This window comes from Mixophyes fleayi, chromosome 3, assembly GCF_038048845.1.
Source record: "Mixophyes fleayi isolate aMixFle1 chromosome 3, aMixFle1.hap1, whole genome shotgun sequence".
Classification (NCBI taxonomy): domain Eukaryota; kingdom Metazoa; phylum Chordata; class Amphibia; order Anura; family Limnodynastidae; genus Mixophyes; species Mixophyes fleayi.
In genome coordinates, this window is record NC_134404.1 from 275046578 (window position 1) to 275061228 (window position 14651).

The following is a 14651-nucleotide window of genomic DNA, read 5'->3' on the forward strand; positions in this document are numbered from 1 at the left end:
GCTCAGATCATATTAGTAGTCAGACAGTAATAAACATCATAGGAATCAGACCTTTACACACAGAGATAACAGAGCACACTGCTTCCTAACACCCACCCTCGTTTGAAACTCTCTAGCTATAATAAACTTTACTAATTCACATTTAAAGTTTTAACCAGACATAACATTTTAGACATTAGTATTGACTTCATACCTTTTGTCTAGCAGTAAAATACATGATATGACATACAATGACACTTTAAATATATTCGAGTCCACATTTTTGCAGGAAAACATTCAGACTAGGTGTTGCAAATGCCTTAGTTAGCATGTCTGCAATATTTTCTTCAATTACTATTAAAGTATTTTCATCGTTTTTCAATAAGCATTGTCTAAGCGATTTATGTGTTTCCAAAGCACAGGCAATTTATTTAGCAAAAGCAAAAAGGTTTAGCAGTTCAATAAACAAGTACAATACAGCAGATACCCAATACATACATACATACATATGCCGCGCCCGGCTGCGCTCAGCTGTGCTCCACTGGTACCAGCTACAGTTCTTCAGTCCAGAAGACTGTGGTCAGAGATGACTGCTTTAGCTGGTCCCAGGGAGCTGTATATATACACTCAGTGATACAGAGAAAACAATACAGATGATGTGGCTTGCTTCTATAGGTCCAGGCTTTGGGAGGGTCCAGTGTAATGCATGTCATAGGCCAGTTCAAACAATCCCCTCCAAAGGTGGGGGCCAACATTCCAATGGTGGGGGTCTGCTCTCCAGATGATGACTCTGATTTTCCTGCCCAGAATCCAGTTTAAACTAGTCTATTTACATTACACAGATAGTATCATTTTAAACATTTATTCCTTAATATCGCTAACTAGAGTATGCAATGTGCGATCCCTTCGGCGAATGAACCCGGACAACTGCGGATAAATAGGGAATTAAAATTATACTAAACATGACATATTTCCTGTAACCTGAACCCTAAATCTCACTAAAGTGTACATATATCCTTATAATATATATAACTATAAACCAAATACCATCTGCTCATAAACGACTGTGGAATGGAACCATTATGAATATGAAATATATAAATAAATGAATGTAAGAGTACGCGTGTATGCGTGCATATTTTATCGTACGATCGCGCCATGACACGTAACACGTGGCGTACTGATCGCAATCGCACAGTAAGACAATATTAATCAATATACTTTCTTTCACCCAATTATACGACTTCGACATTACAATGTACTTTGCATTAATCAGATTGTTATCAACTAAGTTCCTGATAAAATGGTGTATGAACCATCCATGGTGCTTGGTGCTTTGGGATAAATCGATTTCACCCTTATTGTCACAAGCAATCTTGAGCACATCATTATCGTTGACTAAACCCAACTCGTACAAGATCTTTTGAATCCATATGGCCTCCTTTGCACCTTCCGTTAGCGCCATGTATTCCACCTCAGTTGTAGATAAGGCTACATTGTGCTGCTTCCCGCTTGCCCAGCAGACACCTGCATCTGCCATCATAAATATATACCTTGTGTAGGACCGTCTGTTATCCTCATTACATACCCAGACAGCATCACAGAATGCTTTCAGCTCTGAATTTCGGTTCCTTCAGAAGCATAATTTTACTGGTGCAGTCCCTTTCAGGTAGCAGTAATCCAATGTAGCTTCCCTGGATTTGTTACAAACTAGCTGACACATCTTACAGAATGCATAATATCCAGGCATATGCCAATAACTGCATACAGTAATGTCCCAACAGCACTTTGATAAGGAATTCTTATCATTTCCTATATCTCTGCTTCAGTAGTTGGACACATAGCTTTGCTGATTTTTGTACTAATGTCTACAGGTGTACTGACTGGTTCGTTCACAATAATCCATCTGTTATTGTCCTTTAAAGCCATTAGCTGTTTATCAATTGCAGATTTACACTCACTCAAATCATGATTGTCTTTTGCTTTCTGCAAATCTTGAGGTTCAAAGTAAACAAGGTTTGCAGATTTTTCTTACTACCTGTGCGGTGGTTTGCCTTAATTTTCGTGCAATAAACTTCTATTCTGCATTTGTGTATCATCTGTATTATCCCTTTTCTCAGTAGCAGATTCACACATACTCACGCTTTCACTCATTTGCATAACAGCCAGCATGACAATCTTTGTTGACGATGTAGTGTTGGGTGCATCGACTTTTAATGTTCGGACTTTAGACTCTGTTTTTTGAAAAACTATATCTCGGACTTTGATGAGTTTTCTACCCTTAATATCTAACAGTCGATAGCCCTTGTTCTCATTGCAATACCCAATATCATCACCATTTATTTATATAGCACCACTAATTCCGCAGCACTGTAGAGAACTCACTTATATCAGTCCCTGCCCCATTGGTGCTTACAGTCTAAATTCCCTAACATACAGACAAACACACAGACTAGGGTCAATTTGTTAGCAGCCAATTAATCTACCAGTATGTTTTTGGAGTGTGGGAGTAAACCGGAGCACCCGGAGGAAACAGATGCAAACACAGGGAGAACATACAAACTCATCACAGATAAGGCCTTGGTTTGGAATTGAACTCATTAGCCCAGTGCTGTAAGGCAGAAGTGCTAACCACCTAGTCACCATGCTGCCCAACATGACACATGAAAGAGACTTTGGGACAAGTTTGCATTCTCTTCTCTTCTGGCACATGCGCAAAAGCTTTACATCCAAACACCTTTAAGTATACGACATTTGTCTTTATTTTACACCAGGGCTTTTCTGCCATTTTCCAGCGCACTGTCACAGGCAGCGCCGGTGCTAGGGTCCTTGGCGCCCTAGGCACAGTGTGAAAATCGGCGCCCCCCCTTTAAAAATCGTCACGCCCCGCCATGGGTACCCTGTCAAAATTGGCGCTGCGCTTCCCTCCCCTCAGCTCCCCTCCCCATGTCTTTTTTTATCTCACCTGCATGAAACTGCTCCTCTCTGCTCTGTCTTCTCCCCTCCCCTCACAGACACTGTCGGGCCGTGATGATATCATCATCACGGCCTGTCACTGTCAGTGAGCGGAGGGGAGGAGACAGAGCAGAGAGGAGCAGCTTCATGCAGGTAAGATTCATAGCCCCTTCCCCCCTCTCCTCCCCGTGGATTTCCGCACAGTTTTAAATGACCATAGTCATTTTTTTTTTAATTTTGAGGGGCCCTGCAGAGCCCTGCGCCCTAGGCAATTGCCTAACCTTGCCTAATGGGAGCGCCGGGCCTGGCCACAGGTGATGTGCTATTCTTCAGGTACAGAGCGATATTTACTGCCTCCATCCAGACAAATTTATCTGCAGCTGTGTCATGGAGCATTGGTCACGATCTCTCAACAACTATCCTGTTGACCCTATCACTCAATTTTGCCCAGGAATGTAGGCAATGGTCAATTTATGCTGGATGCCATGTTCTTAAAAAAAGCTGTTAGACCCTTATTTTCATACTCTCCTCCATTATCTAATCTGAGGGTTTCTAACTTGGAATCTGTTTCAGTTTCTGCCAACTTTTTATATTCGATAATTTTGCCAGTCGCTTCACTTTTATTCTTGAAATATTATGCGTGCGTTTTTCATGTTGCATCATAAATCAGGGTGAACCCACTGAATGACTCAACTTCCATTGGCCCGCACACGTCTGTATGTACTAATGCCAATGGCTGCTCAGCTCTGCTCACTGATTTTGGGAATGGACAGTGTGTTTGTTTGTCCTATTATGCGACCTTCACACACTGGTCTCTCATTATTTCTCACAGTTATTCCTGTCACCATTTCATTCAGTAATTTTTGTATGTTATCATATCCTAGGTGACCAAATCTTCTGTGCCGTAGATCCATGGAAGATTCCTCACCAGAGCTACCCATTGCACTACACATTTCCGTTTCCAGGATGTATAATTGCTGGTGACAGGTTGCTGTGGCTATCACAGTCCCTCTACCATTTTACACAATACACTGTCCTCTTGCAAATTGTACTCTGAATCCCTTCTTCTCCAATAAGCTCACAGCTATCAGCTTTGTCCCCAGGTCTGGCATGTACAATATATCCTCAATGTCAATGACTACTGTGTTTCCTTCAATTCTTAGTCAAACATTTACTGTACCAATTTCTGTGTCAATTGAAGTCTTATTACCCGTTAATCTGTCACAGGAACACAACTTTCAGTGTTTTAAACCAACCTTTGTTGCAGCTGAAATGCCTCGTGGCTCCTGAGTCCATGTACCTACAATCTCTGCTGTGAAAATCGCCGACATTCAGGGCTGACTCGTTCTTTCACTCAGGATGCTATGAATATGCATTTGGGTCATTTGCTTTAAATTCTGAGGCTTTGTGTCCTGGTTTGTAACACTTGAAACACTTGCATTTTATTTTCTTGCTATTTATGCCCTTAGTGAGTAAGGCAACAACTGTCTCTATAGTTATGTGCTCTTGAAACTATAGTAATTTGATTCTAAACATTTCCATTGTAACTTTGGTCACACATGACTCTCAAGCAACAACCAGGATTTCAAATTCCGGAGTCGAATTTTGCAGTATCACTATTGCTTCCGCCTCGTCATCTATTTCAACTCAGATCTCATTCAGTTATTGTGGTATAGACATCATTTTGTCAATGTACTTATTCATATCCTTACACACATTCAATTTTGTTTCCTATAACATGCTCCTTAGATTAATTCACCTCATTAGTCCTCTGTCTTCATAAGCCTTTGGCAGAGCAGTCAATAGTTCATGCGCTGATGTTTTCCCATTAATGCCAGAATATACATGCTGCTGTACAGCTAAACTGATGGTGCCCATTGCTCTGTCCCCATCATCCACATTGGGAGCAGCTTCAGGGTCATTAGTGACCTTCCATAGCTTTTCTTAAGTTGCAATTCCATTGCAGACTTCCATGTGGCATAATTTTCAGAGCCTGATAACTTTACAAAACGCCGGCTCATGCTGTTGCTTTAAGCTGTGTTGTACATCTTTCACATACACTCTATGTGAGAAACTTTTTCAAGATAGTTTTCTTTCCCTCTGATCACTGGGAGATGATCTCTCACATTCCTGTTAACTCTCTGTTTGTTCTGACAGCTTTCAGCTATCTTATCTTCAGCAAATACAGTCTGGGCCCTTAACCTGTTACAGAGGATTTATGACAGGGATGCTGATGATAACATTGTGACCTCTGGTGGGTGGTGCAGTGTGAATTACACAGGAGCTCAGCAACATGTGGCTTAACCCTCTAACAGGTGCAAAAGATACAGCACCTGACAAGAATATATGAGTCTCCTTGCTGGTCTGCCTTAGCTGTCTTTGTGTGAACATGCACTTATTGTACTCAGCCTATGTTAGATTGTTTCTTCCTTCCCCCATTCTGCCCCTCCAGTCATAAGGACATCTATAAATAGGGGCAACACCAGAGTGCATCTCCCCATGATCAGTTAGGTGGGAAAATTTGTCCTAATTATTAATGAGTTATAGTATTTTATATAGGTAAAAAGAATAAAACTCTTCATTACACATTTTCTTCTTAAATTACGGAAGCTAATATGATTTAGTATTGCAGTAATATTTTTCAAATATCTATATTAGTCCGTTTTGTACTACTAATTTACTCTGCTAGAATCAATTATGAAAGTTTTGTATGTTTTTAGGGCTACTGTGTCTCCTGTAAGGTCAAGAATTTAAAAGTTACAGCAATGTGGGAATGACTAAACAGGAAGTAGACCTATCATCACTGTCTTAGGGTAATTTATTGAGCCTACATATTAGTGTATTTAAAAGGCAATAGGTCTAAATGAAAACCATTTATATATTTCAGAACATAACTACAGTATGAAATAATTTAAGGAAATATAGTACAAACTGAATTAACTCCATAGTAATTTTTGTACAAACATGTGAAAGCATCAGCGGCGGTACTACCACTACTGCTGACCCAGTGGTTAGTGGGTGCCAGACCATCCTCTCGACACCCACAATTTGCCCTCTGCACAGGGTTGTTGCATACACATTGAAGCCCATTTCGGCCTTCACCGTGCATGCACTGGATCCAACACATAGTCAAAAGAGAAGAGCGGTTGACCCGGGAGGGTAGACAGAGATGCTGTGTTCCACCCCTGGATGCAGTAGTTTGCTAAATGTGACACTATGAGTAAGATTCAGATGTTTGACCAAAGGATGTATATGTCCGGTTGACCACACACATATAGAGCCACATATGGCAGATCTGGCTGTTGGTGCTCAGGCCCAATGGATGGATCCCATGGAGTATAAATAGTGTGTGTTTGGATGATGACCAGATATATGCTGGGATCATGATCATCATTATACAGTATATTTTATGCCATATGCAACCAACATTTGAGTATTTACGATTAGATATTGAGTTTGATTTATGCCCAGTTCATGCAAATAAGGTCTAAAACAGACACTAAAAACAATCTCCTAGGCGTTTAAATTAAACCACATATAATAAAATCCCTATAAGGAAATATATCTAAACAAAATTTCAAGTCATTCCCCAAACAGGGAGCGCCAGTCCCTTAATATTCTAGCAAATGTAGAACAAACAAATGAGGGCGTTAGTGGGAAAAAAAGAATCAATTAACAAAATAATAATCTAACCAGCAATTGTATATGGTAGAATCAGTATTACAAATGTCTAAACAAACTAGAGATGCTCACTGACCCCCGTGTTTTGGTTTTGGGTCTGGATTACCGTCGTGTTTTGGTTTTGGTTTTGCCAAACTGCCCTTGCGTGTTTTGGTTTTGGTTTTGGTTTTGTTTGGTTTTGTTTTGCAATTTTGTTTAATAATCAATGTTTTTGGGCATAAAATAACCTAATTTAGTGCTCCACCTGTTTCTTGGCTAAGTAAGGTAATTCTAAAGCTAATAAATTAGGACGAAAACAGTTTAATCCCTGGTATGCCGTCCTTAATTCTGGACACAAACCTGGTTGTCTTCCTCTTCATCTTAGCCTATTGGCAATGCAGCCATCATCTTTGGGTGTATATTACACCCTCCACTTGTAGTTGAATAGAAAAAAAGCAGCCTAGACTGTAGAATAAGAAAGTAAAAATATATGGACCAAGGTAGTTTGGTGGCTATCTATGCCGCCCCCCCCCTGCCCTCCACTTGTAGTTGAATAGAAAAAAAGCAGCCTGCATAGACTGTAGAATTAGAAAGTAAAAATAAATGGACCAAGGTAGTTTGGTATCTGTCTGCATCAGACCCACTCTCCACTAGGAGTAAAATAGAAAACTATTCAGCCGCTATAGAGTCTAGACTATAAATAAAAATTGAGAAAGGCAATTTGGTATCTGTCTGCATCATAATCATCAACATCATCATTAGTGCCCTCATCGACTACCCAAATCTCCCCCTCATCCTCTTCTAATTCCAAAGTGTCATCCTCACTTGGTGCATCACCGGCTACACTAGGGCTGTTCAGGCACACATCAGCAGAACTGCTGAAAGGGCCCTTCTTTATGAGTACATTATCAGAATTCTCACGATTAGACATACCACTGGTGGATGGACTCTCCACAGGGATTGATGTCATTTCTGATTCAGAGCAAACATTATCCTCTAATGCCTTACTGTTATCTTGCAGCTCGGCTTTGACGCGTAACAGTAGTTGTGCACCACTTGTAGGCTCGGTAACATTTTTGGATCTGCTACTAATAGAGAAAGGTGAAGGCCTCATTCCCTCTTTGCCACTGCATGTATAGAATGGCATGTTGGCAATTTTTTTTTTATCGGCACTTAACTTTTCCTCAGTTACACTTCTTTTTTTGCGCTTCAACACTGTAAATTCTTTTTTGGTGTGTGTTTTTTTGACTGATTTGAAAAGACTGTGTAGTTTGACATCGCCTTTCCCAGATGACGTACTGGGGACACTACCATCAGGACTGGTGACAGAACCTGGTTGCTGATTCTGCTCATATGTGGACTGCTTTGAATCCATTATGAGGCCAAAGCACTTGTAGTGCTACAAATTGTTTTAGATACTGCTGACAAATATGACTTTTGACAGCCAGAAAAATTAATGCAAAAGAATGGGGACATCCCAAAAGCACTTGGGAGTGCTAAATATTATTTTTTTACACTGCTGACAAACAGGACTTTTGACAGCCAGAAATATTAATGCAAAAGAATGGGGACACCCCAAAGCACTTGTAGTGCCAAATGTTGAAAAAAAAAAAAAAAGACTCCTCTATCCTCCTCTCTTCTCTGCTCTATCAATTGTTATCAGAATTGTAATCAGAATTGTTATCAGAATTGTTATCAGAATTGTATGAAGAATAAGGTATATTTTCTGTCCCTGCTCTAATCAGCCTGTGACTACACCCTGATCTGTCCCTCTGTCAAATGGCGATGGATTGCTGTGGAGGCAGGTATTTAAAATTTTCAATTATCGCGAGAACCGAGCCCCGAGATCCGACGACGTCACGATGACATTTGGCCTTGATTTGGAATCCGAGCGGGCGGGAGAGTACCGAGCCTGCTCGGCTCGGTACTCGGATAGGCAAAGTTCGGGCGGGTTCGGTTCTCGGGGAACCGAGCCCGCCCATCTCTAAAGCAAACCAACATTAAATAAAATGTGTTATTTATTAAAAACATCTAATCAACAACACTTTAAATAACAAATTAATAAAAGATGATATCCAAATGTTAAAACAATACAGATAAATAAAAAAAATGTATAGAATGAATGCAAATGTCTCAGCCCTATAAATGCAAAAAGCATAGATGCAGTTGTCTGTGGTATAATCCGCAAACCCGATAATGTCTAACGAACTTGTTTATGAAGTGTCATATAGAACACAGTATTAAATATCTGTAACTGAAATATTCAGAGTAGTAGAGGCGAGTGGCCAGCTCACCTTAACAAAGCCATCATTTGTTTGTTCTAAAACAGATGCATTTGATGTCAAAAGCACAGCACGTATTGGCATGGTAAATGTGGTATACTCTGCTACTTTGCCTAACTTGCCTTTTGAAAGCAAAAATCTTTACAGTGTTTAGTAGTTCATCAAAAAACAAAGGAATCTGTCATGTGGCATAACCCTAGCTTTATTAGCTTCCCCTAACACAAACTACAAGTACGTTTATAAACTCATTTCCGACTGATTTGCCTCCAGTATCCGGATCATCTTCATAATTCAGGAAGTCTGTCTGGAAAGAATTGCCAAGTTATTGTCATTCAAAATATATTGTGTTCATGCAGTGACTATGGGATAATCATGCCAAAAATATTAAAATCTATCTATATGAATTTAAATATTAATTTACAGAAGGAATTAATGATCTATAGAAATATATTTTAGTGCTTCTACTGCTATAATAGTTTTGATATGAAAACCTAACTTGTCCTCATTTTTATTCACATTCATATACAACTTCACCAAAGGCTGCATTGAGCAGAAGTTTTGCCTTCTTGTTAGGTTAAAGGAACACTAAAAACAAATGTGACAGAATGGAGCTTCTTAACCACCGTATCGGGTTTTGCTTGCCGCTGGTAACTTGCCATTACTGATCACTGCTACTGCTGCTGTTTTGGCACCAGACCGTCACCGACTGTAACACTACCATGGCGTCCCAATTGTAGGTGAATAGTCGCTGCCACCACCAGGCTCCTTCACCGACATTTGGAACCGCTTGCTTCTGGGTGATGTGTAACTGCTGCAGCACCACTTTGCTGGTTACTTTGACTATATTGTGGTAACCACTGACCAGGTCAGGACAGTCGGGGATGAATGAGAGTGCTAGATTTTGTATGTAGGCGAGCGGAAAACAGCAAGAATAAACTTTTCACAGGAACAGAGCAGTATCTTGCAAGTGAAATTTTTGTTTAGGGATAGCTCTTAAAAAATCTGTTATACAAACACCAACATTTTAAAGTAGTGTTGATGCCATACAATCACAACATTCTTATATAGAGCCAAACACATAATTTTTTTGAATGAGCCAAAAGCAGCTTCCATCCCTGTCATAAATTCGAATAGGCACTTACAATACTTGGGTTGAAGTGAGTAGGTGGCCAGTCTAGGAGTGGGTTAGTTTGGGCCAGGGCCATCTTTTCCATTGGGCACGATAGGCAGCTGCCCGGGGGCCCTACAGGCAAGGGGGCCCCATAGGCACGGCTCTTAATGAGAATAAATAATCATGCAAAAGAAAAAAACCTGCAAAAAAAACCTACAAGGGTCACTGAGCAAGTACATCTATCTCTCTCTATCTCTATATATCTATATCTGTATCTGTATACATCTATATCTAGGGGCCCCGCTGCACTGCTTTGCCCGGGGGCCCGTAATGTTGTTAAGATGGCCCTGGTTTGGGCCCAATATACACAAGGCATACTACATCCGAACTTCAAACAAAACAATTGCCTTATGCACAGGCCCCATTATAATTACATTATAAACATCAATGCACACAATTTATGTACAACAACAAAAAGTGAAAATGTGTGTAATACGGCATACAGCACAAAGAGAAGTACTTTCCTCTTCTAGTGAACTGCTTCTGCTGTTCCTCACTAACCACTTTCAATGACTTCTTTCTGCTGTTCTTCCTCAATGTTTTCCAACCTTTGCTCATGTTGTTCCTCACTAACCATTTCCAGTGAGTTGCACCTGCTGTTCCTCACTAACCTTTCAGTGAACTGTTTCTGCTGTTCCTCACTAACCTCTTCCAGTGAGTTTGCTCCTGCTGTACCTCACAAATCTCTTCCAGTGAACTGCTCCTGCTGTTCCTCCCAACTGCTTCTAATTGCCTTAATACCTGTTCACTGAGATTCTGAAAAACAAATCCGGGAACACTTTAGCTACACCCACTTTTAAGTCATCAACTATTGGGGTGGCACAGCAAAATAAGTGTTTTTTTTTACCTAAAAATAAACCTTTAATATTATCATCTTATTAGTGTAATGCATGAAGCCCACTACATGCCATTACAGCAAACATAATATTTATAGTGCATCCATTGACCAGTCTGCATAAAGGATATGTATAGAAAGACATCGGAATGCACAGAAATATCTAAACACGTAAACAACATTGTGTATCTTGAGCGCTCACTCTCCCAAATGACACTTTAACAGAGGAAATTCCTCTTTATACATCAATATGTGTCTTCCACGTCATATAGCACTTGGAAACAAACTCCAAAGATACACAAACATAGGGTAATGTAGTCTGAGCATATAACAAAATCACAAATAAAGTGAAGAAATATAAATGGAAATCCCAAAGAGATATAGACCCTTCTTCCAAGGTGTACAGAATCATATAAGCCCTCTTCTTTAGTGAATATTTCACACCGAATAAAATACCTTAGGAAATCTGCTTACAAAATAGCTACAAATGTATGGCCCATCAAGACTAAAGCTGGATGATGTCTTGTAGTATCTTGGTTCCCAAATATTCTGACACTCTCGGCATGTAAACAGGAAAACAAAGCATATCTAGTATAGTACCGTTTTGCTATGAATAAAAATAACTGGTAAAATATGCATATATTAGCATAACTAAAAACAGGTGTTTCAGGGAACAATTGTCCTAAACTCTCATACCAGATAGTCTCTGTAATATCGCATATCTCGAAGGAAGTATAGATGTTATCCCCGGGTGCGTCATCCTTCTGCTGATACAAGTGACTCAGTGTGTAGAAAACAAAACCACGGTCTACCAACGTGTTTCGATTCCAGAGCTGGAATCATTATCAAGGTAACGGGGTATGAGGTGCAGAAAGTAGCTTTAAAGTCCATAAAGTCGTCTCAGCTGTGTGATCAGCATCTTAATTGGAAACGAGGCTTGGCGATTACTCCAATGCACATGTGGGATTAATCCCAACAGAGGCTTGGTTGTGATCATGGAAGGGGACTCAATAAAGTTCTTTGCACTCGCAAATAGATGTATACATTCAGCAATTAATGAAGAGTGGATCATCCATATCCACCGACATACATAAAATAGAAGAACATTGTTAACCACACATAACAATGAAACATATAACGCAGCATAATGACTGTCAGGTGCCGTCTCCGCGCTCTCCACAGGCGCCGGAGACAGACACCTTCTCCCCGCAATACACGTCCCGTTGCCTAGCAAAAGGACGACTTCCGACCAGGTGATTGCGGCTCGCGCGCATGCACGAGATGCCGATTGTAGGTAGTCTAGCTACAGGACGCCTCCCCGGCGATCAGCTGAGTCTGATCGCCGGGAATACTCCTCCCCCTCATTTCCTCCTCTCCTCTATATAAACCTCACTGTGCCAGTGTATTGGTTCATCCAGCTCCAGCATTGTTGTTTCCTGTATATCTCCTGTGTATTTGACTCCTTGGCTAAGTTTGACTACTCTCCCGGATTACCCCTTGTACTTCGCTGCCTGCACTGGTTTTGACCCTTGGACTTTTCCTGACTACGATTTGCCTTCTCTCCATTGTACTGCGCTCCTCTGGTTTCGACTCGGCCTGTTTGACTACTCTCCATTCACTGCACTGGTAACTATCTGGGAGAACAGCGACCTGCGTATTACACGCAGCAAAGCCCAAACCTCCTTGCGGGGGTCCCTGGCGAACACCGGTGGAGCGTTAGACTCCGCGCCTCCCAGTTTAGTTGCGCTAATACCAGTAAGTGATATTCCTAGTGAAAGTCGTGACAGAATACTCTGGCCATGAGTGGACCGGACGAACCTTCAGTCCGCCATTTTTTACTGCACCTGGGCCAAAGAGTGGAACGGCAAGAATCCAATCAGGCACAATTGCTGCAATGCATTCAGGGAGTGATCTGGACTCTCTTCAAGCCTCACTACCTACTCTTTCCACGACCACCTCATCCTCCACTGCCTCAGCTCCTACCATCTCTTCTAGCACCGCAGCTGCCAGAGGTCTCCGCATTCCTCCTCCCAAGAAATATGATGGCGATCCGCTGAAGTGTCGTGGATTCCTTAACCAGTGCTCCATTCAATTTGAATTGGCTCCCGAAAATTTCTCCTTGGAAAGAGCTAAAGTGGCTTATCTGATTTCCCTCCTCTTCGGGCAAGCATTAGCCTGGGCTTCTCCTCTTTGGGAATGAGATGATCCTGTGCTTCACAATTCGGTGGTCTTCATTCAGAGGTTCCGTAAATTATTTGACGAACCCGGAAGAGTTTCTTTTGCTGCCTCCGGTTTCCTAGGGTTACGCCAAGGCTCCCTTACCGCAGGACAATATGCGGTGCAATTTCGGACTCTAGCAGCCAAACTCCGATGGAAAGATGAAGCTCTCATCGCTACCTTCTGGCAAGGTCTTAATGATCGCATAAAGGATGATTTAGCCACTCGTGACCTCCCTCCCAACATGGATGACCTCATATCCCTCTGCATTAAAGTGGACATTCACCACAGTGAATGAGCTCTCGAACGGGATCGCACTCGCCGACCTTTCCCTCGATTGGCACCCAATTTTATTCCTCCTACTCCATCCTTGGAGGAGCCCATGCAGATCGGTCGTTCCCGTCTCTCTCCAGAGGAACGTGAAAGACGAATGAGGAACCGCCTCTGTTTATATTGTGGTGAACCAGGTCATCTTTTCTCCGTTTGTCCCAAGAAGCCGGGAAATGCCACCTCCTAGGTGATAATGGGGAGGTCAACCTAGGTCCCTGGTCCATTCCTCCCTACTCTCGGAAGGAGTCAGATTATTTGATGCCTGTCATCTTGGTTTCTCCCAATGGCCCATTTTCCATCTGGGCCTTTGTGGACTCTGGGTCGGCAGGGAAGTTCATTTCTTCCAAGCTAGTGACTGAACTCTGTCTTGATACGATACTTTTGACCCAACATTTGATGCTCACGGCAGTTGATGGAAATAGGGTCTCCAAAGGCTATATCTCTCTCTCTACTCCTCCGCTCCAGATGGAAGTAGGAGCACTTCATTCCGAGCTCATAAGTTTTTTTGTTCTACACAAACCATTAGCCCTATCATCCTGGGGTTACCCTGGCTCAAACTTCATCTCCACAATTTGATTGGCAACAAGCACAAGTTATCCGCTGGAGTTCCTCCTGTAACAAGAGGTGCCTGAGATCCGTTTCTCCCTCGAAATCCAAGATGGCCTGCCTCTGTACATCATCCCTGGTGGGTCTTCCTGAAGCTTATTCTGTTTTTTCTGATGTCTTCTCTAAAATCACTTCTGAAATCCTTCCTCCGCATCGGCCTTGGGATTGCCCTATCGAACTCATCCCTGGAAAAAACATTCCTAGAGGCAGGGTATATCCTCTGTCCTTACTCGAGACTCAAGCCATGTCTGGGTATGTGTCCAAGAACCTCAAAAGGGGATTCATTAGGAAGTCATCTTCCCCAGCAGGGGCATGCTTCTTTTTTGTTAAGAAGAAGGACGGCTCTCTCAGACCGTGCATTGATTACAGGAGACTTAACGCCATCACGATTAAAAATCGCTACCCTCTTCCCCTAATTTCGGAACTCTTCAATTGTATCCGAGGGGCACAAATTTTTACCAAACTGGACCTCAGAGGGGTCTACAATTTGATTAGAATTCGTAAAGGAGACGAATGGAAAACCACGTTCAATACCAGAGACGGCCACTATGAATACCCGGTGATGCCTTTTGGGCTCTGTAACGCCCCAGCTGTCTTTCAGGACTTTATTAACAAA